The sequence below is a fragment of the Silene latifolia genome, chromosome Y (genome assembly GCF_048544455.1).
Source record: "Silene latifolia isolate original U9 population chromosome Y, ASM4854445v1, whole genome shotgun sequence".
Lineage (NCBI taxonomy): Eukaryota > Viridiplantae > Streptophyta > Magnoliopsida > Caryophyllales > Caryophyllaceae > Silene > Silene latifolia.
The window spans coordinates 367,576,003-367,601,946 of record NC_133538.1 but is presented as its reverse complement, the minus strand read 5'-3'; the positions used below and the strand labels follow the sequence as shown (position 1 = coordinate 367,601,946).

Here is a 25,944-nt window from a genome sequence, read left to right as displayed (position 1 = left end):
AGATCTTCTCTTAGTACGAGCTCCAAAACCAGAAGCAGGAACAGATTTCCTCTTCTCAGCAGGCTTAGGAGCAACCTCGACACGTTTCTTTTCTCTTAGAGCCAGAATGTCATCCAGTGAAACTTTAGATTTTGCAGAACCTAGAAGTAGGGAAAACCGAGTCAGAACCAGAAAAGCATCAAGTTTCCAGATACAGAAAACAGTCGAAAAGAACAAAACAACTCACCAGTCGACATTGATTCACGGTGTTCTTTCTCCTCAACCGCTATCTCCTCCTCCTTCGAAGTAGAAACAGAGTCCTGAACCAGGTTTGGAAAGGTCATGTGTTCAAGAGGTGGACCAAAAAGTTTGGAGAGAGACGCAACCTCGTCAGAAGATGGAGGCAAATGGCACAGGCGCTGACAACGTAATCAGTGGGAGGAGGCAAAGTGTCTACTTTCACGAAAATAAAACGGGTAAACCACTTGTTGTCATCCGGCTTCACGGGGAAGATAATGCAGTTCTTCTCCCCGTATCGAACCCGGATGGTCACTTGGCCCCGGCTAAGGGATCTGACCGGAAATAGGTGGGCAAGGTCTGAGAGACCAATTTCATAGCCAAAGCGGCTATTCATAGCATGAATCGCGAGCAAGGTCCGCCAGGTATACGGAGCAACTTGGCAAATAGCCAAATGATTCAGGAACTCCTGAATCAGAGGAGGAAACGGGAACCTCAAGCCCAGACGAAAAGTATATTCATATAGACAAATCCACCCCTCTCGCACAGAATCAGCTTTCTGACCAGGCGCGGGAATATGGAATACTACCTGATCAGAAAACCCGAAGGTCTCCTTGATATAGGCAAGGTCCTCCGCAGTGAATTCAGAATCGCAGGAATGCTTAGAAGAGAGCACGCCGCCGAAGAATAAAAGATCGGGCGACGTCAAGGGATCTGCGGCAGAGGTCGAGGAGGCGGTATTTTGAGACATAGCAAAGAAAAACAAAGAAGGGAAAGAGGAAGGCGGTGTACCTGAACGGAAGCCGAAAAATTAAAGATTAGTGATGAAGAAGTTAGAAGAAAAGGAATAATGATGGAGTTGGAAAACCGGGGGGATAATATATGGGAAAGAGAGAGAGTTTGTGGGAGAGTGGGAGAGTAAATGTGGCGGTTGAGAAGATATAAAGTGGGGAGTTACCAAAATCGAAGCAACTGCAAATACTTCGTCAGTTCTCCGCATCGCAAACAGAAATTCCCGCCTAAAAATGTTTTTGAGACGGAAATTTGGGGGCAATTGTTAGGGATAAAATTTACACTTTTATCACTCATGACGTGGCAACCATCGATTGGAGGAAAACAATGGAGATGGACCGATGACGTGGCATAAAGAGAGTCGTGATATCAAAAAGCAACAAACACAAATGGGCCAAGGAGAAAACACACGTGCAAAAAGGGAAGAGGAATTGAGTCAACAACCAACACCTATTCTTTAGGGAGTTGACTGGTATTTAGCAACAGAAGCAGAGGCAGCTCCGGAAAACCCTAAGTCTGATTCTGGCTATTATATAAACGAGAAGGGAGTAACATTCAAGGGGCATTCGAAATTTATCTCGAGCAACGCATCATTCCTCAAAAATACCGTCTATACTTGGCAACAATTCAATAGCTAAAATAATAATTGTATTTCCTTACTTACATATTAAACCTTGATTATAGTGCAAAGTTGGTGGGATTCCGACTCCCCCGCGGTTGTTCTCACACCGAGTTTTCCGCGTCACCAAAAATCCTCCGTGTCATTCTTTCATTCGTCTTTATTTCGTTCATTATCACCGTTGCATTCAAATTGTGATTGGCACTAGATTAATCACTATCACTCACATAATTAATTTCGTAACCGGTAAATTTTTACCAAAACACGAACCCTAATTTTATCAGTTGTTTGATTCAACTTTGTAATTTGTCTATAACAATATGCCTTTCTCCATATATTTGATATGTTAAATCTGGTGCAGCCGAGTTACATGGCTTGGTGATTTGAATTACTGGATAGTTGGTCTGTTTGTGAAAAGTGCGACTCTATGAGTGTAAACTCTGATGTGTTTTCCTTTTATACAGCTCCGAATAGGGCAAAGATGGGGACGAGTCTTTTGTTAGGATATTGTTGTTTGGTAAGCAAAGAGTAAGGCCTGATTTATACATGTTTTTTGTTAGGATTTTGTTGTTTGGTTCTCTGGATAAGAGTGATTTTTTAGCTTGTGCAGCATATATAAATGTAGGAGGTGTTTCCAGGAGGGATACGTCTTTGGTTGTGCTAAGAAAGGGCATAATTCAGTGTACTCAGTGCTAACTGTTAAGATTAGAGAAGAGACAAAGTGAGTACCACAAATTGATGTGCATTCGTTTTTTCAGTTTTGTTTCTTGAGCTTAATTGTTGATGCCATGTCCTTCTCATCAATTCCATCATACTATCAAGATATATATAGGGCATTGAGTAAGTTCAGGTCAGTTGTGCTGTAGATCATTTTCATGCAGCGTCTGTTTTCAGCAACTATAACTTGAGCTATAGACATGATATAATGATGATCCAAAAGCGATTGTTTAGATAAGACCCTAGCTTTCTATTAATATAGATATAATGGGTAGCCAATAAGTAGACAGCAAGATATTGATTTTTTAACACAATTCTTCCACAGCATATATATGACAGTTTCAGTAGTGTTAACTATCAAGTGTTTTGGACTAAAACAAAGTATAATAGTCACATAGCCTTATTTTTTTTCATGACATAAACTTTTATATGCACCTCCACTCATGAAGATTTAATTACTAATGTGTATATCATATAAGAAGGTCACCAATTTTCAATCATAACTTGACCATGTATGAATTTTTAATCACTTTAGGATATAGGAGCAGATTAGCAAACTGCCAAGTGACTTTAAAATTACGTGTATAGCTTTACTTAAATTCTAAACACTTGGGTTTCTCTTAGTGTTAGAATTTAGATATAATGCTTAGTTTTAATGAATATATTATTCAAGTTAACAATAATTTTGATATTTAAAGTCTATATAAATTGAATATAGTACTCTAATTGTTTCTATTGTGACTCAGTGGCGATCTTCAAGGAATTCTGATGTTATAATAGTTCGCAACTTGTTTAACATTTTGTTATATTTATATTTGGATTTGTTGCAGCGCGAATGAGCCTACTGTGGATCCCAGCCTTCGTCGTACATATTTAGCTTTTACAGCGTAGGTATTTCTTCAGAATTTAGCCTTTTCTCTTATTGACTCAAAAACCAGTCTTCTACCAGCAACATGGTACGTTAATTGATGTAAGTGTTTTTCTCTTGCAGGGATTAATGTACGTGTAATTATACATTCTCAACTGGATTTATTGATTCTTCATCGAACCTCAGTACATCCACTTGATACGTAAGCTCTTTTTCTTTCTTGTATTGTCATGTAGTCTATGTTTTAATCAAGTATCTTAAGTCAACACAGTACATTCATGCTATAACATTGGCAAATATCAAGTTTGAATATGAATATATTTGTTTGAGAATGTCTTCCCTTTTTGTTGCTAATAGCAGCAAATTTAAAGAAAAAATTGTTTTCAGCTGCAGTCGGATATGTCCATTTGCTCGAATATTAGATGTTAGAAGTTAGTTGTGTAATGGTGCACAATGGTAAAACCATAGAACTATTGTCGAGTCGTGACTGTTGTAGTGCTTCTTACATTGTTGTTGTACTGTGATGCAGGCTGAGGTTGTTGGCCTAGAGATTAGGCCAACTATCGACTATCGGCTGTTGTTTTGATGATGCATGTCGCCTTCTTCATGTTGCTACTGCTACTGCGGCTGCATTACTTCTAGAATTGTAGGCTATTTATTCTTGCTTTTTTTTTGCTAGTTGGGTGTAGCTTGTGGGGTGCATAGATATCTTTTAATTGTTCAATTCAAGATCTAGTGATTACTTATACATTTAGATGTATACTTTTTGAACACCATGACATGAAAGGTTTTTAGTAGTTGGTTGCATACTTGTATTCTTGTGTATGTATTGTTTGTTTATTTCATATCTAGATCATCAAATTTACAGGATGTTGCAGCAATAATTTAGGTAGCAATTTTTTTTAAAAAAAATATACCTATTTATGGTGGCGGTTCTCAAGTTAGAAACGCCACTATAGATTTGCATACTATGGCGGTTCTTAAGTTTGAACCCCCACAATAGATTACATAACTGACGTTATACTAAACTTTCGCGACGGTTATATAACTACAACCGACATTATAGATAACATGTAATGTCGGGTTTGAGGTGGTAAATTATTATTGTAATACCTATGGTGGTGGTTTTCAGAAAATAACAAGTCCAATAGATGAATTACAATGGCGGTTCTTGTCTAACAACCGTCGTATTATATACGTTTATAATGACGGTTTTGTATAACAACCACCAATATAATAAAGCTATAGCAGCGGTTCAACAACCGCTTACAACTGCCGTAAAGTTTATACGACGCTGTGATAAACGACGGGCCCTAAATCCCTAAAAACCGCCATAAAAGTTCATTTATAACCGTCACCGTAGGGGGTTTTTCTACTAGTGCGTGTGCATACCAGCTTTCTTTGATTTAACTACCATATCATCTATGAATACCTCCATGGTCTTCCCTATCTACTGTTTGAACATCTTGTCTACCAGTCGCTGGTAGGTGGAGCCAGCGTTTTTCAGGCCAAAGGGCATTACATTGTAACAGTATATGCCTCGTTCTGACATGAATGTTGTCTTCTCTTGATCTTGCGGATGCATCTTGATCTGATTATAACCACTCCAGGCGTCTAGGAAGGTGAGCACTTCCTGTCCAGCCGTGGCATCCACCATTGCATCGATATGTGGCAGTGAAAAATGATCTTTAGGACAAGCTTTATTTAGGTCTGTAAATCTACACAGACCCTCAACTTTCCATTCTTCTTAGGTACCACTACCACATTAGAGAGCCAATCTGGATAGCTGACCTCCCTAATCTTTCCCGCTGCCAGGAGGCTGTCCACTTCTTTATTGATAACCTCATTTCGCTCTGCCGCAAATTTCATTCTCTTCTGTTGTACCGCGAAGCAGCCCGGATTCACGCTTAACTTATGTGAGATGATGGATGGATCTATGCTGACCATATCACCGTGGGACCAGACAAAACAGTCCATGTTATCTTTAAGAAATTGAATTAGCTAATCTCGTAGTTTTCCATCACAGGTTCCTCCGATTAATACTGCTCTATCTGGGTGCGCCTCGTCCAGGTGGACCTGGTCTAATTCCTCTGAGGGTGGCTCCTTGTACTCCTCCAAAGTGCACCGGTCATGTAATTGCTATGAAGGAAGCTTGGTTGTGGCTTTTAGGGCTTGCTTATAACAGCTTCTGAATTTCTCGCGATCTCCTCTTACTTTGACTACACCCCCACGGAGTTGGGAACTTGAGACATTGATGGTATGTTGAGGGGATTGCCTTCATTTGATGTAGCCATGGTCTTCCCAAGATAACGTTGTAAGTGGTTGTGCCCTCGATGACTAGGTACCTCACTAATTTGTAGACTCCTTTGATATAAGTTGGGATAGTTATCTCGCCTAATGAATGCGCTGTCTCACCACTAAATCCCACCAATGGCACAGATTTCTTTACTAAACTTTCCTTGTTGAAGCCCATTATTTTGAGGGTTTCAAATATGATGAGGTTCACAGAGCTTCCAGTGTCCACTAATACCTTCTTCACGGTGTAATTCCCAATAGATAGTGTTATGGTGAGGGCGTCGTGGTGCTGCTCTGCCTCGTTTCCTGCGTCAGTTTCATCGAATGTGACTATAGGCAAGTCACTCTGGTTCACCCTGCATGATGTTTCTGGGTGGTCTCCTTTTCCTTCGGTAGCTCGTCTCTTGGTTGCATAGTAGGTTGACCCTGACAACTCGGATCCACCTGTTATCACGTTAATGATCTTGGTGTAGATAGGTGGCGCAGAGGGGAGCACCTGATTTGCTGTCTCCCTCATGTCCTACTTTCCCCCACGTGATAATAGGTGATCCAAACTCTCCTTTCGCACCTGAAATCGTACCTCCTTCCGGAGCCTGAAACAATCTTCTGTTCGGTGTCCTATGTCTTGGTGATACTCACACCTATTACTGCGGTCCCAGTCATCATTAGGCCTGTCATGCGTTGGTGGCTTAGGCCACCTCACCTGGTCGCCCATTTCTCTCAATGCTTTTAACAGACCTTCCATTCCCGTATTGAACCCGTACTCAGCTAACCTGGGTGGATATTGCGAATCTTCCCCCTGCTGAGATTTTTCTGCCACTTTGCTGATGTTGGATCTGCTGTATGGTTTAGTTCTCTCATTTTTTTTCTCTGTCGGAATCTTCCTACTCCTTCTATCGAAAGTTACCGTTCCTTTTCTGGACAATATATCTTTCTCCAACCTTAATGCTGCTGTTCCGCGCTGCTGAACTTCCTCAAATCTCTCACAGGGATGCATCGTTAATTCCTTATACAGATCTGAATCCTTATCTAAGCCTTGCCTGAAGGCATTAATAGCTTTAGACGTGTCGCAACCCCGTATGGCCACCTTTTTCGTGTTGAATCGTGTAACATAATCCTTGATTGATTCCCCAATCTCTTGTACGATCCTGTAAAGATCACTAGGCTGTTTTGGAGTCCTTCTGCTGCTGGCGAATTGCTGATTGAATGGGTTGACCAGGTCGGAAAATGAGGATATAGATTTGTTGGGCAGACTAACAAACCACTGTAGCGCTTCTCCCGACAAGGTCTACCCAAATCCTTTACACATACACGCCTCTTGAGAGGACCTCGTTGCTGCAGTTACCATCATCTTCTGTTTATACTGGCTGACGTGGTCACACAGATCTGAGGTCCCATCAAAGTGAGTCATCGTTCTGACACTGAATCCTTTCGGCAAAGCCACAGTAGCTATGGCGTCAGTAAAGGGCGAATCAGCATAGCTGTCTGGCATTGCCATGTCCATAGGTGGCGGCATTCCTAGGACTCTCCGGAGAAGGCTACGTAGTTCCTAGTACTGCTGCTCTATATAGGCTTCCCTTCCTGTGGGCTGCTAGTACGCCGGTGGTTGCATATTCTGAGTATCTGCTAGGCCCTGCCATCCAATTGTTGTTGATGCGGGCATCTTGGGGGTTACCGGACCTGAGTTGCTTACCTACACATATTCTGGCCTATGTAGGATTGGCTCTATGGCCAGCGGGGTTACGGATCCCAACCTGCCCCGTGGGTGTTGTTTCTCCCTTCCATCTGCGCCAAAAAGATTGTCAGAACGTATGAAATTATCTAGGGGCAGAGTACCTGATATGGGCATTGGTTCCTGGTGCTTTGACTCGTCATCTGGTATTAGTGCCCCCAATCTCGTCGGAATCAGGCCTCTCTTCTGCTGCGGTGTAGTTTCCATATCTAGCCGAGATATCATATCATGTGGCAGTTGGCGAGCCTGCCTCCTCTCACTATCTCCTGCTGGTGCTCCTCTGAACCTAGTATCATGCGTCCAGGTCGTAGGACTTGCAGTTTTCTGTCGTAGCTCATCGATCTGGGCTCGGAGGAGGTTATTATCCGCGTCCATCTGAGATCTCATACTCCTATTCTCACTTTGCATTGTCCTGATGGTCCTTGCTAAGGTGTCTAGCCCGCTTATCATAATGCTAGTGGGACTCGGTGGAGTCAGATCTTGGTGCCTGGACTGCCCCCTTTTCTCCGGTTGTCCCATCCTTTGTGTGCCCTGGCCGACACCTGGGTCCCTGGCTTGCGCTCTTTCCGTTTGTGGTGGACTCACCACTGTCTGAGAACTATGGCTTTGTTTAATAACTGGCACTGGAACTGTCCCTTGTGTAGGTACGACGTTTGGTGGCTGTGTTGGGGTTGTGCGTATTGTTGCCATGGAAGGAGGCAGTGCTCGCGTTGCTGGAACGCCGTGCGTTATGCTCATATTTGCTTCTGGTTGTCCTGACATGCTACTGTTCTTTGTATACTTATTAATGGAGACGACCACTATGCCTCATGGTGGGCGCCAAACTGTTTTGGTAAATTTCTACCAAGCAGGGTTAAAGTGGTCTTAGTGCCTAATCAATATTACGATTTGTGTCTGATTGTATTTTGAATGTTATGCTAAGTTGAACGTAAACGCAAATAAAGGACATAAGGAATTTTGGTTACGCGGAAAACCCGATGTGGGAAACAACCACGGGGGAGACGGAATCCCACCAATATTTTCACTATAATTCGGTTGAGAATACAATGTGGAACGATGCTAGAATAATTATACTTTGGAGGCTAGGGTTCTTCGTGTGTATTCCTGAATGAATCTTAGGTCTTACGTTTATGCCCCTTATATAGTGAAGCTTCCGCACCTAGGGTTCCTTGCTTTCTCTCTAAGTATTCAGAATTTGGTAATAACTAGGATTTCTTTATTTTACCCGTGAATCCGCTAGCATCCTAGTCCGGGTCCAAGTCCTCCTTGCACGTTATCCTGCCTCTGCTTCCTGATTACTCTGCTTCCTGACTTGCTTCTCTGGATCGGCCCATATCCAGAATTTGGGCCTAACAGAGGTACTGGAATTGGGGGAGGGAATGATGAAAGGGAACAAACACTTAATCAGCTTCTCACTGAGATGGATGGCTTTAAGGGTAACATTGGCGTAATAGTAATTGCTGCAACTAACAGAGCTGACATTCTTGATTCAGCTCTTCTGAGGCCAGGACGTTTTGACCGACAAGTGTAGTTATTTTACCTTGGTCACTATCTTTTAAATAATCCAATTATAAGTTTTATATGAGATGTTGTTGCCATAGAAGTAGACTTGGCCGACCTGAATGGTTCGACCTGAGATCCGAATCAGAGCCTAACAAAACAACTCAAACATGATCCATAACCCAAATCGGAACCAACCATGTCTGAATATTATTAGTTTTTATAGTGACCTGGTCGAAATGGCCTGGCCTGGCCCATAACCACTTCACCATATCTGAAATGACCTGAATTGTCAAAAATGACTAAGGCTCTCTCTGGCAAAACTAACTGAAAAGGTAGCTTAAACCTGAAAAGGTAGCTGAAAACTGAAAAGCTAACTGAAACCTGAAAAGGCAACTGATAAGGTAGCTGAAAATTAGGAGTTGACAAGGTAACTGATTATATAAAAATGTGTTTGGCAAACTAGCTGAAAAGGTAGCTGATTTTGGTAAAATGACGTAAAAGGATATGAAAATTATTTAATATTATAGAATAAAAGGGTACAAAATGGAAAATAAGTCATTTCAGGTACCTGATTTCTCAAATGCTACCCGAGGTAGCATTTCATTTCAGGTACCTTATTTGACCAAATAAGCTACTTGTCAAACACTTGCAAAAAAATCAGGTAGCTGAAATTTTAGTCAAATAAGCTACTTTGGTCAAATAAGCTACCTGAAGTGTCGTGCCAAACGAAGCCTAACTTGAGATTATACTATGTTTTTCTACATTAATAAATAACAAAAAAAAGTCAACGAAGCCCTAAATGACCCGAGTTAGACCCAATTGACGGGTCCTAAAAAGACCTCACCTGATCCTAAGGGTAAAATATACCCTAAACACAAATTCTCATTATAGACGGACACTATCTGTCTATACGTATAGACGGATACCATTTTTCCTCACAAAATACCCATTTGCCCTAAAGTGGGAAGCACATGGGGGGTGCCCCACCTTGTTCCCCCTACCCATTTTATTAGAGGTCTTTACCCGTCTGTTCGCCCCACCCGTCTATACCAAGACCTATTGTACCCTAAATGACCTGCCCAAATTGATCTGAGCTGTGACCCCACATGACCAATTTAGCCAGGTCCGTAAACTTCTTTTGTAATCTAAGACCATTTCTTAAAGTTAAATATGGTGATAAGGCGATAAGCGAAGCACTACTTATCTTTTTTTTTTCTGCTTTTTTTCAGGTGGCTGTAGATGTTCCTGACATAAGGGGAATAACAAAGATCTTGAAATTTCATGGCAGCAATACAAAGTTTGATACCGATGTTTCTTTTGATGTGATAGCGATGAGGACACCTGGTTTCCCTGATCTAGCTGTTGGCAGTGATGCCTTTGAAAAAAGGGAAAAACCAACTTTTTGGTTTTGCTTCTATCCCACATCGGTGGGGAAGCTATAGGTTGAGGGATTTATAGTTGTCCCTCCCCTTGGTTGGTTAATTGTGTGGACCAAGGAGGCTTTTGTTAGGAGTATTAGGCCAGTGGGTTTGGGTCCAAACACAAACACGCGCGCGCGCGCGCGCCGGCCCGGCCCGGCTTGAGCTCACGCTCTCGGGTTTGGGTTTGGGTAGAGCACCTGCGGTGCGGGCCAAAGGCCCCCTTTTACATTTTTGCTCTTGTGTGTATATGGGCTGTCCATGTGCAGTGAATGTGTCTAACAGTCAGTCAATATGACTGTTAGTGGGAGAGAGTCTTTCTCCCGGTTTTTCTCTGTTGTTGGCTGTGTTTTAGGGCCACGTTTTCTGGCTCTCTAACTGCCTCTATTTATTATAAATAGAGCATCAGTTCTACACCAGAAACACACACAATTCACTCTACTCTCTCAATCTCAAATGTTTCCTCTCTTCTAAATTTGTTTCTGGGTACTGTTCTTATCATCGTTCCAAAGCTTCCAGCCTTGAATGGGCAAGTCTGGGTGCTGCAGTGTCAAACCTTGGGGAACTACCGGCGCCTGCTGATCGCCACCACGGTCATGCCGAAATAGTTTTCAAGGCAGAGGCCTTCATACCTCGTCGCTGCAAATCGGTTCTGTTTCTGTTCTTATTCTTTCTTTGTTACTGCACTCTATCAAAACAACAATTTGAAAACTATTTTTTCTTGTTGTAACAATGTCGTTTGTTCTGTCCAAAACTCTTCCTGATTTGACTAAACTGGAAAAATTAGATGGTCATAACTATAAGCGTTGGTCACAGAAACTGCTGATGTTTTTCGAACAACTGGAAATTGATTATGTGCTGTTTAGTGACCCGCCTGCTCCTGTTAAAGAGGCTGATGTTACTGAGACTGTAGAGAACACCCCCCCCCCCCTGCTAAGTCAAGTAGTTAAGTCAAACGAAGAGGATATCAAAAAATTTGATAAGGACAATAAGACTGTTAGATGCCAGCTCCTAAACAACATGACTGACACCCTATTTGACCTATTTATGGTTCATAAGTCTTCCAAACTGATATGGGAATCCTTAGAGGCTAAGTATGGGGCTGATGATGCGGGGAATAAGAAATATGTTGTGGGAAAGTGGCTGGAATTTCAGATGGCTGACGGGAAACCCATCATGGAACAAGTTCATATCTATGAGAACCTTTGTGCTAATGTTGTTAATGAGGGTATGAAATTAGATGACATTTTCGTGGCTAATGTTCTGTTAGAAAAGTTCCCTCCCTCCTGGTCTGACTATAGGAACCACCTTAAGCATAAGAAAAGTACCTGTCTCTCCAAGAACTAGTAGGACACATGAGGACCGAAGAGGCAAATCACCTTAAAGACAAACCTGTTAGTCAATCTGTTAAAACTTCTGTTGCTGCTGTTGATGCTAATCTGGCCGAGTCCGTGGTCCGTCTTATACCGAGAAGTTCAAGGGTAAGGGTAAGGCCAAGGTTGGTCGGGGTAAGAACCAGGGTCAGCTAAGAAGAATGGTCCAGGGAAGCATACCAAACCAGTTGCTAAGATTCAGAAACCAAAGGGTCCCATTGTTTGCTACGTCTGTGGGAAAACTGGTCACAAAGCCTACCAGTGCACTGAAAAGAAAACTGCTGAAGCTAATGTTGCTGTGACTGATGATGTCATTGCTGTTGTGGTTGTGGAAGCTAATCTGGTGGGTAATGTTGCTGAATGGGTCTTGGATACTGGCGCTTCCAAACATCTCTGTGCTGACAAGGGTTTATTTGCTGAGTTCGAGGAAGTAGCTGATGGGGAATGTGTCTACATGGGTAATTCTTCATCTGCAATGATCACAGGTAAAGGCAAGATCTTTCTCAAACTCACCTCGGGGAAAACACTTGCTCTCACTAATGTTTTATTTGTACCCTCATTGCGTCGAAACCTCGTGTCTGGTGCCTTATTGAACAAAGCTGGTTTGAAACTTGTTTTTTAGGCTGATAAGGTTGTAATGTCGCGTAATGGGGAATTTGTGGGCAAGGGTTATCTTTCTGGGGGTCTTTTTGTATTGAACACTGATTCAGTTTTTAATAATATTGCATCTACTTCTGCTTATATCGCTGAGTCTATTGATGTTTGGCATGGTAGATTAGGTCATGTGAATGTTGACTATATTAAATAACTTAGAACTATGAGTTTAATTCCAAGTTTATCGAATCAAGAATTATCTAAATGTGCTAGCTGTGTTGAGGCTAAATTCACAAAGAAACCTAGTAAACCTGTCACAACTAGGAATGCGAGTCTTCTTGAGTTAATTCACACCGACCTAGCTGACTTCAAAAATGTTGCAAGTAGAGGTGGTAAAAATTATTATGTTACTTTTATAGACGACTGTTCAAGGTACACACGTGTTTATTTGCTTAAGTCTAAAGATGAAGCAGAACAATCGTTTATAAACTTTAAAAATGAAGTCGAAAATCAACTCGATAGAAAAATTAAAAGGGTAAGGTCTGACAGAGGTGGTGAGTATAAGTCTAGTTATCTAGCCAATTTTTGTGCTTCTAACGGTCTAATACATGAGACTAGTCCACCTTACTTAACTCAGTCTAACGGTGTAGCTGAACGTAAAAATAGAACCTTAAAAGAGATGATGAATGCTATGCTTTTAAGTTCTGGCCTGTCTGACGACATGTGGGGGGAAGCAATACTTTCTGCTTGTCACATTCTTAACCGTGTACCTCATAAGAAAGTTGAGACACCCTACGAGATTTGGAAGGGCTATCCTCCTAACCTGAGTTATCTTAGGGTATGGGGGTGTTTGGCTAAAGTGGGTTTACCTGACTTTAGAAGACCTACCGTTGGATTAAAGACCTATGATTGTGTTTTTATAGGTTATGCTCAAAATAGTTCTGCTTATAGATTCATGTATTTAAGTGATCGTTCTATATCTGAAGCTAGAGATGCTGTGTTTTTTGAGCATGTTTTTCCATTACAGAAGAATGTTGATTCACCTCCTAGTTTACCCGTTACATCTATTGATATCTCTTCACATGCTAGTAGTAGCACTTCTATTGATCATGTTGTTGAACCTAGAAGGACTAAGAGACCTAGATGTCCAAAGAACTTTGGAGCTGATTTTGTTTCAACTTTGCTGTCAGAACATGGATACACTGTTTGTGCTAGTGATGAATTTGTTTCAGCTTTTTTAATAGAAGATGACCCAAAAACTTATAGTCAGGCAATGAAATCCATTGATGCTAACTTTTGGAAAGATGCTATTAAAAGTGAACTTGATTCTATTGTGTCTAATCAGACTTGGGAGTTGACTGATTTACCTAAAGGTAGTAAACCCATTACGAGTAAATGGATCTTTAAAAAGAAACTGAGACCTGACGGTACAATAGAAAGGTTCAAAGCTAGACTTGTGGTTAGAGGGTTTACACAAAAGAAAGGTATTGATTATTTTGATACTTATTCACCTGTGACCAAAATATCGACTATTAGAACTCTTGTCGCCTTAGCTGCTATTCATAACCTTTTTATACATCAAATGGATGTCAAAACTGCCTTTTTGAATGGTGAGATAAGGGAAGATATTTATATGTCGCAACCTGAAGGGTTTGTGGTAAAGGGTCAAGAGAATAAGGTGTGTAAACTGAATAAATCACTATATGGTCTAAAACAAGCACCTAAACAGTGGTATGAGAAATTTAACAACACTTTGGTAAGTAATGGCTATATGGTTAACAACTCTGATTCATGTGTTTATTCAAAGGTAATAGAATCTGATTGTGTGCTTATATGCCTTTATGTTGATGACATGTTAATTCTTGGTAATAACTTGGAGATAATAATTAAAAACAAAGAATTTTTATCATCACAATTTGAGATGAAGGACTTAGGAGAAGCTGATGTAATCCTAGGAGTCAAGATTATTCGAAACTCTAGAGGAATTTCTTTAAGTCAATCTCATTATGTGGAAAAAGTGTTGAAAAAATGTAACTGCTTTGATGATGTGCCTGCTAGGACACCCTACGATGCCAGCATACATCTATGTAAAAACTTGGGTAAGAGTGTATCCCAAGAAGAGTATGCTAAAATCCTAGGTAGTGTGATGTTTCTTATGAACTGTACCCGACCAGATATTGCATATGCAGTTAGTAGACTGAGTCGTTATACACATAACCCTAGTAGTGAACATTGGAATGCTCTTCGTCGTTTACTAAAATACCTAAAAGGAACAGTTGACCTTTGTTTGCATTATAGTAGATTTCCTGCTATGTTAGAAGGATATTGTGATGCAAATTGGGTTGCAGGTAACGATGAGATCTGTTCTACTAGTGGTTATGTCTTCACCATGGGTGGAGGTGCTATATCGTGGAAATCTTCTAAACAGACCTGTATTGCACGCTCTACCATGGAGTCAAAGGTCATAGCTCTTGAGTTGGCAGGACAAGAGGCTGATTGGTTGAAAAACCTATTAGCAGATGTACTAGTGTGGGGAGGTCGGCAAACACCGGTCTCCTTACATTGTGACTCACAAGCTGTTATTGGTGCTGCTAAGAATAGTGTCTATAATGCAAAGAAACGACACATTCGAATCAGGCACGCTGCAGTTAGACAACTCCTTGATAATGGAGTAATCACTTTGGACTATGTGAAGTCTGAAAGCAATTTGGTTGACCCCTTTACTAAAGGATTGACTAGGAGACTAGTCGTTGAAACGTCGAGGGGAATGGGGCTTAAGTCCTTAAGTCAAGAGTGACTAGTGTTGGAGCTTGTGTCCTCCACAAATTAGTGAGATAACATTTGTAAATCTCTTACAGGTTCACAAGGGTATACTTCGTATATTTAATCAGTTGATTAACGTTTACCTAATAACGGTTGGCTTGCTAGAAAGTTTGACGTTATTATCATACAGATGGCGGTGATCAACTGGTCCCTAAAGGTCACACCTATAGGACGTATTTGAGAAATGTGGTTATAGAAATATAATTACATTGATGCCCAAAATGACTAAAACGTTAGTCAATGTGTTGATGAGATAATTATTTAATGAAAATTAAATAATATTAAGTTGAGACGAATTAACTGTCAATTCGTAAATTAAATATAATAAGTTATATTTAATTAAATATATAAAAGGTTAGTTTGAAAGAATTAATCTGTTAATTCGTAATTAAATATAATCAGTTGTATTTAATATCAACAAGTTGAATGTGTCATAGTGGTAATAGTGAGGGTACACAAGCCAAGAGGTCATGGGTTCGATCCTCACTAGATGACAATTTAACCTAATTCTTTTTCTGACCTAGCCTCCTCTTTCTCATCACAAAAACCACAAAGACAATAAAATTTTACAGAAAATTTTAGATTGATTTCTAGCATAATCAAAGGGTATATCTTAGATCGTCTTAGGTGCAACTAATAGGCGAATATCAATTTTGATATTGTTCTTAGGCCAATTTTGCAAGGACCCGAGGTTAATTCTAAATCTTTTTACTTATGCTTATGTATTTTATTTTATGACCATAGATCTGAAGGTATACATCCGTATAATACCCTTTAAATTTAGGACTATAACGTAAATTTAAACATGTGATTATTGTCATAAAACATAAATACAATAGAAACGATAAGGAACAAGAAATAACCTCGGGTCCTTTGATGCACGGCGTAAAAGAAGTAAATCAAACGAGATTCCCTCCTAATTGTTGCACCCAAGACTTGTCCGAGATATGCCCTTGTGCTAGAACGTGTTCTCCGATTGCCTTGCAATATTGGGAGAACTTGTTGTGAGGTTTTCGAGATGTGAGATCTGAGTTTTAGAGAGAAAGTGTCTCCAAAACCCTAGTTTTCTGTAAAATGAAATATCTAGGTCAAAAAGGAGAGGGAGTCTCTCCTTTTGTTAACCTCGGCCAGCCGTGGGTTTGCATGGGGAAGTGGGCTTCCACTTCCTCTTAATTTTACCTCGTGGTCCGGCTCATAAATTGCTAAATGTATATGACGCGGTTTATTATAAATCGTCATCGGTTATCGGCTATTAAAACATCAACTAATAACACGGGTTAGTTGAAGTATTAATACATGTCCGACAAAGACAATATTGTATAATTAATTCAATATACATTAATTAAATATAAAACGCTTATATTTAATTTTACGAATTAACCGGTTAATTCGCCTTAGCCCATGATATTTAATCCGTATTAAATATAATATCTCAACATCACATTTTGACTAATTACTAGTCAAATAACTCGGACTAATTGGTTAGTCAATTTTGGCATCTACATGACTGTATTTTCATACCGTCACATCTCTCGAACGTATCCTATAGGTGTGACTTTTAGGAACCAGTTGATCACCGCCATCAGTATGACAATAACGTCAAACTTATCTAGCAAGCCAACCGTTATTGATAAACGTGGATCAACCGATAATAATACCAAAAGTATGCCCTTTGATCCTTTTAGAGGTTTATAAGTCCTTGCACTAACCGTTAAGGACACTAACCCCAACAAGCTCCCACTTGTCCGTACAAGTGCATGTGCAATGACGTTATCCGCACTAACCGGAGGACACAAGCTCCAACAAACTCCCACTTGTCCGTACAAGTGTATGTGCGATAACCGATTCTCATATTCATTTAAAATTTCTCCCACTCAATGTAAAACAATTTGCAGATCCGGATCCACAAAGGTCGTATTTTACAATCGATCTGTATCTAGAGTGGTTTCCCCGACTAGAGAGTAACTTAACCGATAAAACGAATCCGTATCCGAGCATGGCCATGCATTTCGATTCTGACTCCTCGAGTGGCCCCGAGAAATATCTAGTACCGATAAAGGCTGAATATTTCCTTCAACTCGACTCCTTCCGATCTAAGCACGGCATGAAATGACCCGAAAAAAATCTACTTGGCCCCCGTTACGGATGACCGTGAGAAAGAAACCAAAGTCACCCAAAATCTGCCGTAGTCTCAAGAGACAGTCGATAGTCAAAAGAATCGACTCTTAGGATCACCATGGAGGTCCTATCCACGACCGGGCATCGAATGTTGTAAAACATTTAGGACTCCACGTCGATGTCACAATAGTGTCCTACGAAATATCCGTATAAATCGCCTCCGTGATTGGTCAGTCAACCGGTTGACTTATGGCTCGTTGAACCCACCATCAACCAACGTCACAAAATAATTGCCGAGTTATCAGCTCATGTGGGCAATTAAGGACCTGAAAAGATATAATGTTCGTTCGGTTCACTTTGTGGTGTTCAAAATTTGTCGTACAAATCCACATGACAAACAAAATATATATAAAATATCAAAACGATGATGTCGTATAGAGTACAAGAGAGAATGAATCAGATCCATAAAAGAGTACTACAACTTAGGAACACGTTTAATTCCCATGGAATTAACATGCCCTTCATGCTTATCTTGTCGTAATGCTTTAGTGAGAGGATCTGCTATGTTATCATCTCTAGCAATCTTTTCTATCACTACTTCCTTTTGCTCCACGTAATCCCGGATTAGATGAGCTTTCCGTTGTACATGTCTAGACTTGTTGCTAGACTTTGGCTCCTTAGCTTGGAAGATGGCACCACTATTGTCGCAATAGATGGTGATCGGGTCATTCGAACTAGGCACTACAGAGAGCCCATGTAAGAATTGACGCATCCATATCGCTTCCTTTGTAGCTTCAGACGCGGCATAGTACTCGGACTCGTCGTAGAATCTCTCAGTATGTTTTGTTTCGAACTCTTCCGGTGATCATAGCGCCATTAAGAGTAAAAACGAATCCAGACCGAGATTTCGAGTCATCTCGATCCGTTTGGAAGCTAGCATCTGCAGAATCGGTTGCGCATAGCGTTTGAGAGCCTCCATAAGTCAATGCCCAATCTTTAGTCCTCCGTAGGTACTTAAGAATGTTCTTGACAACCAACCAATGTGGTTCACCGGATCTTTGTTGGAATCGACTTGTCATACTCAATGCATATGCCACGTCCGGACGTGTGCATATCATGGCATACATGATTGATCCTATAGCCGAAGCATAAGGAATCCGTGTCATGCGCTCTTTCTCTTCCGGTGTCTCGGTGCCGAGATCGGCTCAAATGCACCCCCGGAGCCATAGGAAGGAACCCCTTCTTGGAGTTAGTCATACTGAATCTCTCTAGGACTTTGTCTATGTAAGACTCGATCGAGAGATAACATCCGTCGTGATCTATCTCGATAGATACGGATGCCTAGAATTCTTTGTGCCTCTCCCAGATCTTTCATCTGGAAATGGTTTTTCAACCATACTTTCACCGAAGTTAAGAGAGGTGTGTCATTCCCAATCAGGAGTATGTCGTCAACATACAATATTAGGAAGACAATCTTGCTCCCACTCGACTTGATATATAGACATGGTTCCTCGACCGATCGAGTAAATCCATTGTCTTTTATCACTTGGTCGAAGCGATGATTCCAACTCCTTGATGCTTGCTTAAGTCCATAAATGGAACGCTTAAGCTTGCACACTTTCTTAGGATGTACTGGATCGATGAAACCTTCGGGTTGTACCATGTACAACTCTTCCTCCAAAAAGCCGTTTAAGAAGGCGGTTTTCACGTCCATTTGCCAAATTTCATAGTCATGAAAAGCGGCAATCGCTAAGATAATCCGAATGGAACGCAGCATGACTACGGGTGCAAAATCTCATCGTAGTGCAAACCTGGCACTTGGGTGAAACCTTTAGCAACTAGTCGTGCTTTGTAGATATCTTGTTGACCTTCCACAGAATGCTTTATCTTGTAAAGCCATTTGTATTGAAGGGGACGAACCTTAGCAGGTAAGTCAACAAGATCCCACACGTTGTTCTCATACATAGAGTCCATCTCGGATTGCATGGCCTCAAGCCATAGCTTTGAGTCGAAACTAGTCATGGCACCTTTATAGGTTGCGGGTTCACTACTCGTTAAGAGTAGAACGTCATCTATGTCATGTTCCTCGACCATACCAATGTATCCATCGGAGGAATAGAGACTCTTCCCGTCCTCCTAGGTTCCTCAGGAATATTCACCGCAGCCGGGATTGAAGGAATAGGTTCCTCCAATGGTTGCTCGGTGTTTGGTTCGGAATCTCCGACAGTCGAAGGTTCTATCACTCTTTGCATTCTCGAGAAATTCCTTCTCTAAGAATGTCGCACTAGCCGCAACAAAAACGCGTTGTTCGGTTGGCGAATAGAAGTAATGACCAAGTGTTCCTTTAGGATAACCTATAAAGTATGTCTTGACCGATCGCGGGCCGAGCTTATCCTCGTGTCTCCACTTGACATAAGCCTCGCAGCCCCAAACCCGTATAAAGGACAAGTTAGGGACCGTTCCCTTCCATAATTCATATGGAGTCTTGTCAATGACTTTAGACGGACTTCGGTTAAGTATTAGAGCGGCCTGACATAAGAGCATAACCCCACAATGAATCGGGTAATATCGTGTGACTCATCATGGATCGAACCATATCAAGTAGTGTTCGATTTCTCCGTTCGGACACACCATTCCGAGGTGTTCCGGTGGAGTTAAGCGTAAGGCAATCCCACAGTCTTTGAGGTGTTGATCAAACTCGTGAGAAAGATACTCGCCACCACGATCTGAACGTAGTGTTTTAATCTTTCTACCTAATAGGTTCTGTACCCTATTTTGGTATTCCTTGAATTTCTCAAAGGATTCACTTTTGTGCTTCATTAAGTAGACATAGCCATATCTACTTAAATCGTCCGTGAAAGTGATGAAATATCTATAGCCTTCTCGTGCGGTGATTGACATAGGGCCACATACATCCGTGTGTACGAGTCCTAATAGGTCGGCCAGCGCGCATTCCAACACCTTTGAAGGAAATACGAGTCATCTTACCGATGAGACATGATTCACACGTGCCAAATGATTGAAAATCAAAGGCCGAGATAGCTCCATGTTTGATGAGCTGTTTTACGCGTTTCTCATTAATGTGTCCCATACGGCAGTGCCATAGATACGTTTGATCTTTGTCACCAACCTTTAACCTTTTATTCATTACGTGTAATATTTCCGTGGTCTGATCTAAAACATAAATTCCGTTCATGGAGATCGCCTTGCAGTAAATCATATCGTGTAATGAGAAAATGCAAGTATTATTTTCTATTACAAATGAAAAACCAAGTTTATCAAGTGCGTAAACCGAAATAATGTTTTTCGAAAGACTAGGAACATAATAGCAATCATATAAAGACAACTCAAATCCGCTAGGAAGTCGGATCACATATGTCCCCTTTGAGATGGCAGCCACTCTTGCTCCATTCCCAACACGCAGTTCCACCTCACCCTTTACGAGGGGTTCGATGTTTTGAGCCCCGCACATGATTACATGATGAGAACCACAACCAGTATCAAGTACCCAAGTTCCGTAACTTGCGTGGTTAATCTCAATCATATGAATAAAAGTAGAAGAAGAGGAAGACATACCAACGAGTTTAACACGACTGCCTTTAAGTCCTCATGATAAACAGGACATGTGCGTCTCCAATGCCCGGTCTTGTGGCAATGATGGCATTCCATGTTTTCATTCTTGCTCTTTGTCACGCCTGATGAGGTGCTCGACTCACCAGGCCCACTCTTACCCCGGACCCGACTTCTTGAACTTCGCCTTACCTCTCGCTAGGTTTGCCTCGAGCTTTGCCCTTACCCTTTCCTTTATTTGACACAACGAGAACATCCTGTTTCATGCTCCCACTGAACTTCATGTCCTTCTCGGTCTGTACGAGGAGGGAGTGCAGTTCATGTGGAGTTTTCTTCAAATCATTCATATAGTAATTCGCTCTAAATTGCGAATAACCATCGTGGAGTGAGTGAAGAATACGGTCGATAACAATATTCTCGCTGATGTTACAGTTAAAGGTCTCCAGTTTCTCGACATTCTCAATCATGCTGAGAATGTGTGGGCTAACCGGTTGGCCCTTCTGGAGTCTCGCATCAAAGAAGCGAGTGGTATGCTCATAGGTCACGATTCTCGGTGCTTTCGAGAATTCCTTAGTGAGCGTGGTGAAAATCTTGTTTGCACCATGGGCTATGAAGCGTTTCTGCAAATTGGGTTCCATTGCAAAAATGAGTACGTTTTTAATCGCACCCGCTTCCATACATAAATCATTAAACTTGGTGACTTCAGCGACTCTAGCCGTGGGGACTGGGTTTTTGGGATAGGCTCAAGAGATATTTGAGCTTCCGTCGCAGCGGCGGATTCCGTAATGCCGCCTCCCGGTCCGCGAAGTTGGATCCATCATTCTTGATCGAGTAGACGATTCATCCGATTCATGAAGATCCGAAGCCAGGACTCACGGTCCAATGTGGCACTTGGCATTGGGTTTTCAGTAGAACCAGCCATTTGTTGTTTAGCAGTTTAAAATACGTGATCTACACTGAAAAAGAAAGAAAAAGAAAAACGAAATAAGCAACTCATCGAGGTGATTTAAGTCTATTTTAAAATTCATTTTAAACATGTAGACTCTCGCACTTGCATAATTGATCTCCTCAAGAATGATACAAGTGATCCCAAGACTCAATTTCTGTAAATTGATAAGCCAACCTGTTTAGCTAATTCTTAGGAAGAACTCTTGGTCGATAGATTTCCGTAAATCCTATCTATAGTCCACCATAGTCACAGGATCGTACGAGTGACCATAGTGTTGAGATAAAATAGGTCAATCGGTTCCAACTTACCCGACGTAGAAGGGGTCATATTATGCCTACCGACGAAGAAGGGACTCATTGGAGTTTGACCTATAAAGACCGTTCTCAATTTTAGTTTATACGAGGAAGATCCCATCAACAAAATTATAATTCATTTTAAGTGAACGAATAACTAGCGTCTGTCGTGAATGAATTTATTTGGATGATGGCTTTAAAACGTGTGACATGAGAATGTCAATGAAAACTAACTCGTGACCTCTATATGTGTCAGTTTTCATGCAATAAATTAGGTGGTTTGGTTTTTAGGCGGAAAATGATGCATATTATCGTTGCATAAAAATAAATGGAAAAATGCAATACGTAAATAAAAAATTTCCTAGTGTGGCCTATCCTAGTATAAGAACATAATACAACTTTGGAATCCACCGTTGGACCCGAAAAGCTTGTCTTGATGTTCCATCTTGATCCATGTAGCGGGAGTGAGCATCCGGTCTCCATCTTTGGTCTTCTCAAAAATTACAATTAAAATTACAAAATATAAACCTATTTACATTCTAATTAAAAACTGTAATTACAAGTGAAAAATCCAAAACGGAGATACGAAATCTCAAAATACAACCAAGACCGTGTTCCATCATTACGGTAACACGTTCTACTAAGGCCACACTAAGTTACAAATGATTGTAAAAATTAAATACGTAATAAAAGGCATTCACAAGCATTCAAAAAAACGATAAATAAAAATGCATCAACTAAAAACAAATTCATTCGTGACATAATTCCGTAATTATGTTAAATTTATCCAAACCACCTTTTAATGATTAAAATTCATGTGATAAAACTGCTTCTATCAATTTAATTTTAATCTAATACGAAATTACTTTAAATACGCTTTAAAATAACTTAATGGTACGTGTGTGAACAGTTTCACAATCATAGCGAGTGTACAATATCCGTATAATGTACATTATGAAGCCAAAAAAATTTAAATCAAAAGAAACAAATTTTCAAAGTCATTCAAGATTTAAATCCCTCGATCCAGGGACATAAGTGCTCGATCGAGGACGGAAAGGGCTCGATCGATCGAATCGCAAGTCGATCGAGAGGTATGCTAATCAGAGGTACTCGATCATTTAACGGTGGTCGATCGAGGACTTATATCAAGAAATCGCTCGATCGAGTACGAGGACTTCTCGATCGAGCGTGGGGTTTTAAAGGTGTCGATCGAGTACAACAAGGACTCGATCGAGTAAAATCTAAACAGAAAAACCACTCGATCGATTAAAACCTTGGTCGATCAGTGCAAAAAGTCTCTCGGAAACTTAAAACCCTCGAGAAACAGTTTTGGTGAAACAAAACAAACGCAATTTAGATCAAAATCGCATCAAAACAATTTAACAATTTGACAAAACTTGACATATTGTTATAATCTCCGTATAAAACAACAATATGCATAAAACAAATTGATAAACAAGATGAATGAACCGTGTAAGACATGTCACGGTTTCAAAAAAAAATTTAGCCGTGTAAACCGGACACGGTTTTGAGACAAAGAAAAACGCACAAACAAAAAAAATTTTCGTGATTAAAAACCCGCGCCTCACGGTTTTAAAGCGAAACGCAACATCCGTGTATACAAGGCACGGATTTGAGACAAACACAACCGTTTCAATAATCGTTTTATGAAAAACACAATGAAAATTTACGTGGCCTCGCTCTGATACCACTTGAAGGTATACATCCGTATAATACCCTTTAAATTTAGGACTATAACGTAAATTTAAACATGTGATTATTGTCATAAAACATAAATACAATAGAAACGATAAGGAACAAGAAATAACCTCGGGTCCTTTGATGCACGGCGTAAAGAACAGAAATCAAACGAGATTCCCTCCTAATTGTTGCACCCAAGACTTGTCCGAGATATGCCCTTGTGCTAGAACGTGTTCTCCGATTGCCTTGCAATATTGGGAGAACTTGTTGTGAGGTTTTCGAGATGTGAGATCTGAGTTTCAGAGAGAAAGTGTCTCCAAAACCCTAGTTTTCTGTAAAATGAAATTATCTAGGTCAAAAGGAGAGGGAGTCTCTCCTTTTGTTAACCTCGGCCAGCCGTGGGTTTGCATGGGGAAGTGGGCTTCCACTTCCTCTTAATTTTACCTCGTGGTCCGGCTCATAAATTGCTAAATGTATATGACGCGGTTTATTATAAATCGTCATCGGTTATCGGCTATTAAAACATCAACTAATAACACGGGTTAGTTGAAGTATTAATACATGTCCGACAAAGACAATATTGTATAATTAATTCAATATACATTAATTAAATATAAAACGCTTATATTTAATTTTACGAATTAATTGGTTAATTCGCTTTTAGCCCATGATATTTAATCCGTATTAAATATAATATCTCAACATCACATTTTGACTAATTACTAGTCAAATAACTCGGACTAACTGGTTAGTCAATTTTGGCATCTACATGACTGTATTTTCATACCGTCACATCTCTCGAACGTATCCTATAGGTGTGACTTTTAGGGACCAGTTGATCACCGCCATCTGTATGACAATAACGTCAAACTTATCTAGCAAGCCAACCGTTATTGATAAACGTGGATCAACTGATAATAATACCAAAGTATGCCCTTTGATCCTTTTAGAGGTTTATAAGTCCTTGCACTAACTGTTAAGGACACCAACCCCAACAAGATCATCTTTATTATATCGTTATAATCCTTCATGTTAAAGGGAAGTATACAGATTATTTCCCACAAGTGGTATCAGAGCTTAAGGCTACGATTTTAATTTTGATGATTTTCATAAAATTTGTATGTAAACGATCAGATTTTCGAGAAGAAAAAAAAATTAGGGTTTCGGTTTTTTTTAGGATCGAAATTTTTATGCCGGTTTTTTTTTCGTTTGATGATAGTTCTTCCATTCTATTTTTCATATTATAGTTTATAATCAGTTAAAATTATCATATGAAGAATTGGTAGTTTTTGATTTAATGCAGATTAAGTTAAAATCAAATGGAATCGTCATGTTTATGATTAAAAGATTGTTTTTGCTATATAGTTTTTGGCATATAAATTAATCATGTTTATTATTTCATATGCTAATCATGTTCTAATAGCAAAGGTAAACAATTGATCATCAAATCTTGTTTTAGGGCATAATTGCCGCAAAAAGAAAAGAAAAAAAAGGAGGCCGTTTTTTTTAGGGTTTACGAAGAAAAAAAAAAATTTATGTTAATTTTATTTTTGGTAAACCGTGAAAAATGAAAAAAAAAATTAGGAAAGTTTTTTTTTGGCTTTTGCCGAAAAATTAGAGTAATTTTTTTGGAAAGTTTTTTTTCCCTTGTTTTTCCTATTTACCTAATTAGAATAGGAAAGGAGTTGTTTTTTTATTTTTTTTCAGCCGTGTCAAATAAAAAAAAAAAGGACTTTTCGTTTTTTTTGGCCGAGTAATATTTAGAGAATTGGATTTTATTTTTCTTTATTTTGGCCAATTAGTTATTGTGAATCGGTTCACAATTTAATGATACCGAGTTATTTTAAAGCAGTTTAAAATTTTTGACGGATAGAATTCATATTACAAGTATAATATGGATTAAGTTTGAAATTAATGTGATTAAATTGCGGAATTGTCACTTAATTTAATTTAAATAGGTGGTTTGGATAAATTAATCAACATAATTTATTTATTGTATTATGTATGTTTAATTTATTTTTAGTTGATGCTTTTAATTATGTTGAATGAATCGAATGAATGAATTTTATTTACGTATTTAATTTTGCAATCGATTGTAATTTGTAATACTTAGTGTGGCCTTAGTCAATTATGTTTTCGTAATGAAGGAAACATAATTTTTATGTAATTATGAGATCTCGAATCTCCTTTATTTTAGTTTTGGGTTTTGAAATTAGAATGTAATTAATAGGTCAATTATGTAATTTTAATTATTGTAATTTCAAAGAAGACTAAAGATGAAGATTCAAGCTCACTCCCGCTACATGGATCAAGATGGAACATCAAGACAAGCTTCTCGGGTCCAAGGATGGATTCCAAACTTG

At 39.9% G+C, this 25,944-nt stretch overlaps 1 pseudogene; it reads left to right on the top strand.

Moving 5' to 3' along the window:
* Positions 1-25,944, top strand: part of LOC141627284 (ATP-dependent zinc metalloprotease FTSH 2, chloroplastic-like) — a 53,379-nt pseudogene that overhangs the window by 17,568 nt on the left and 9,867 nt on the right.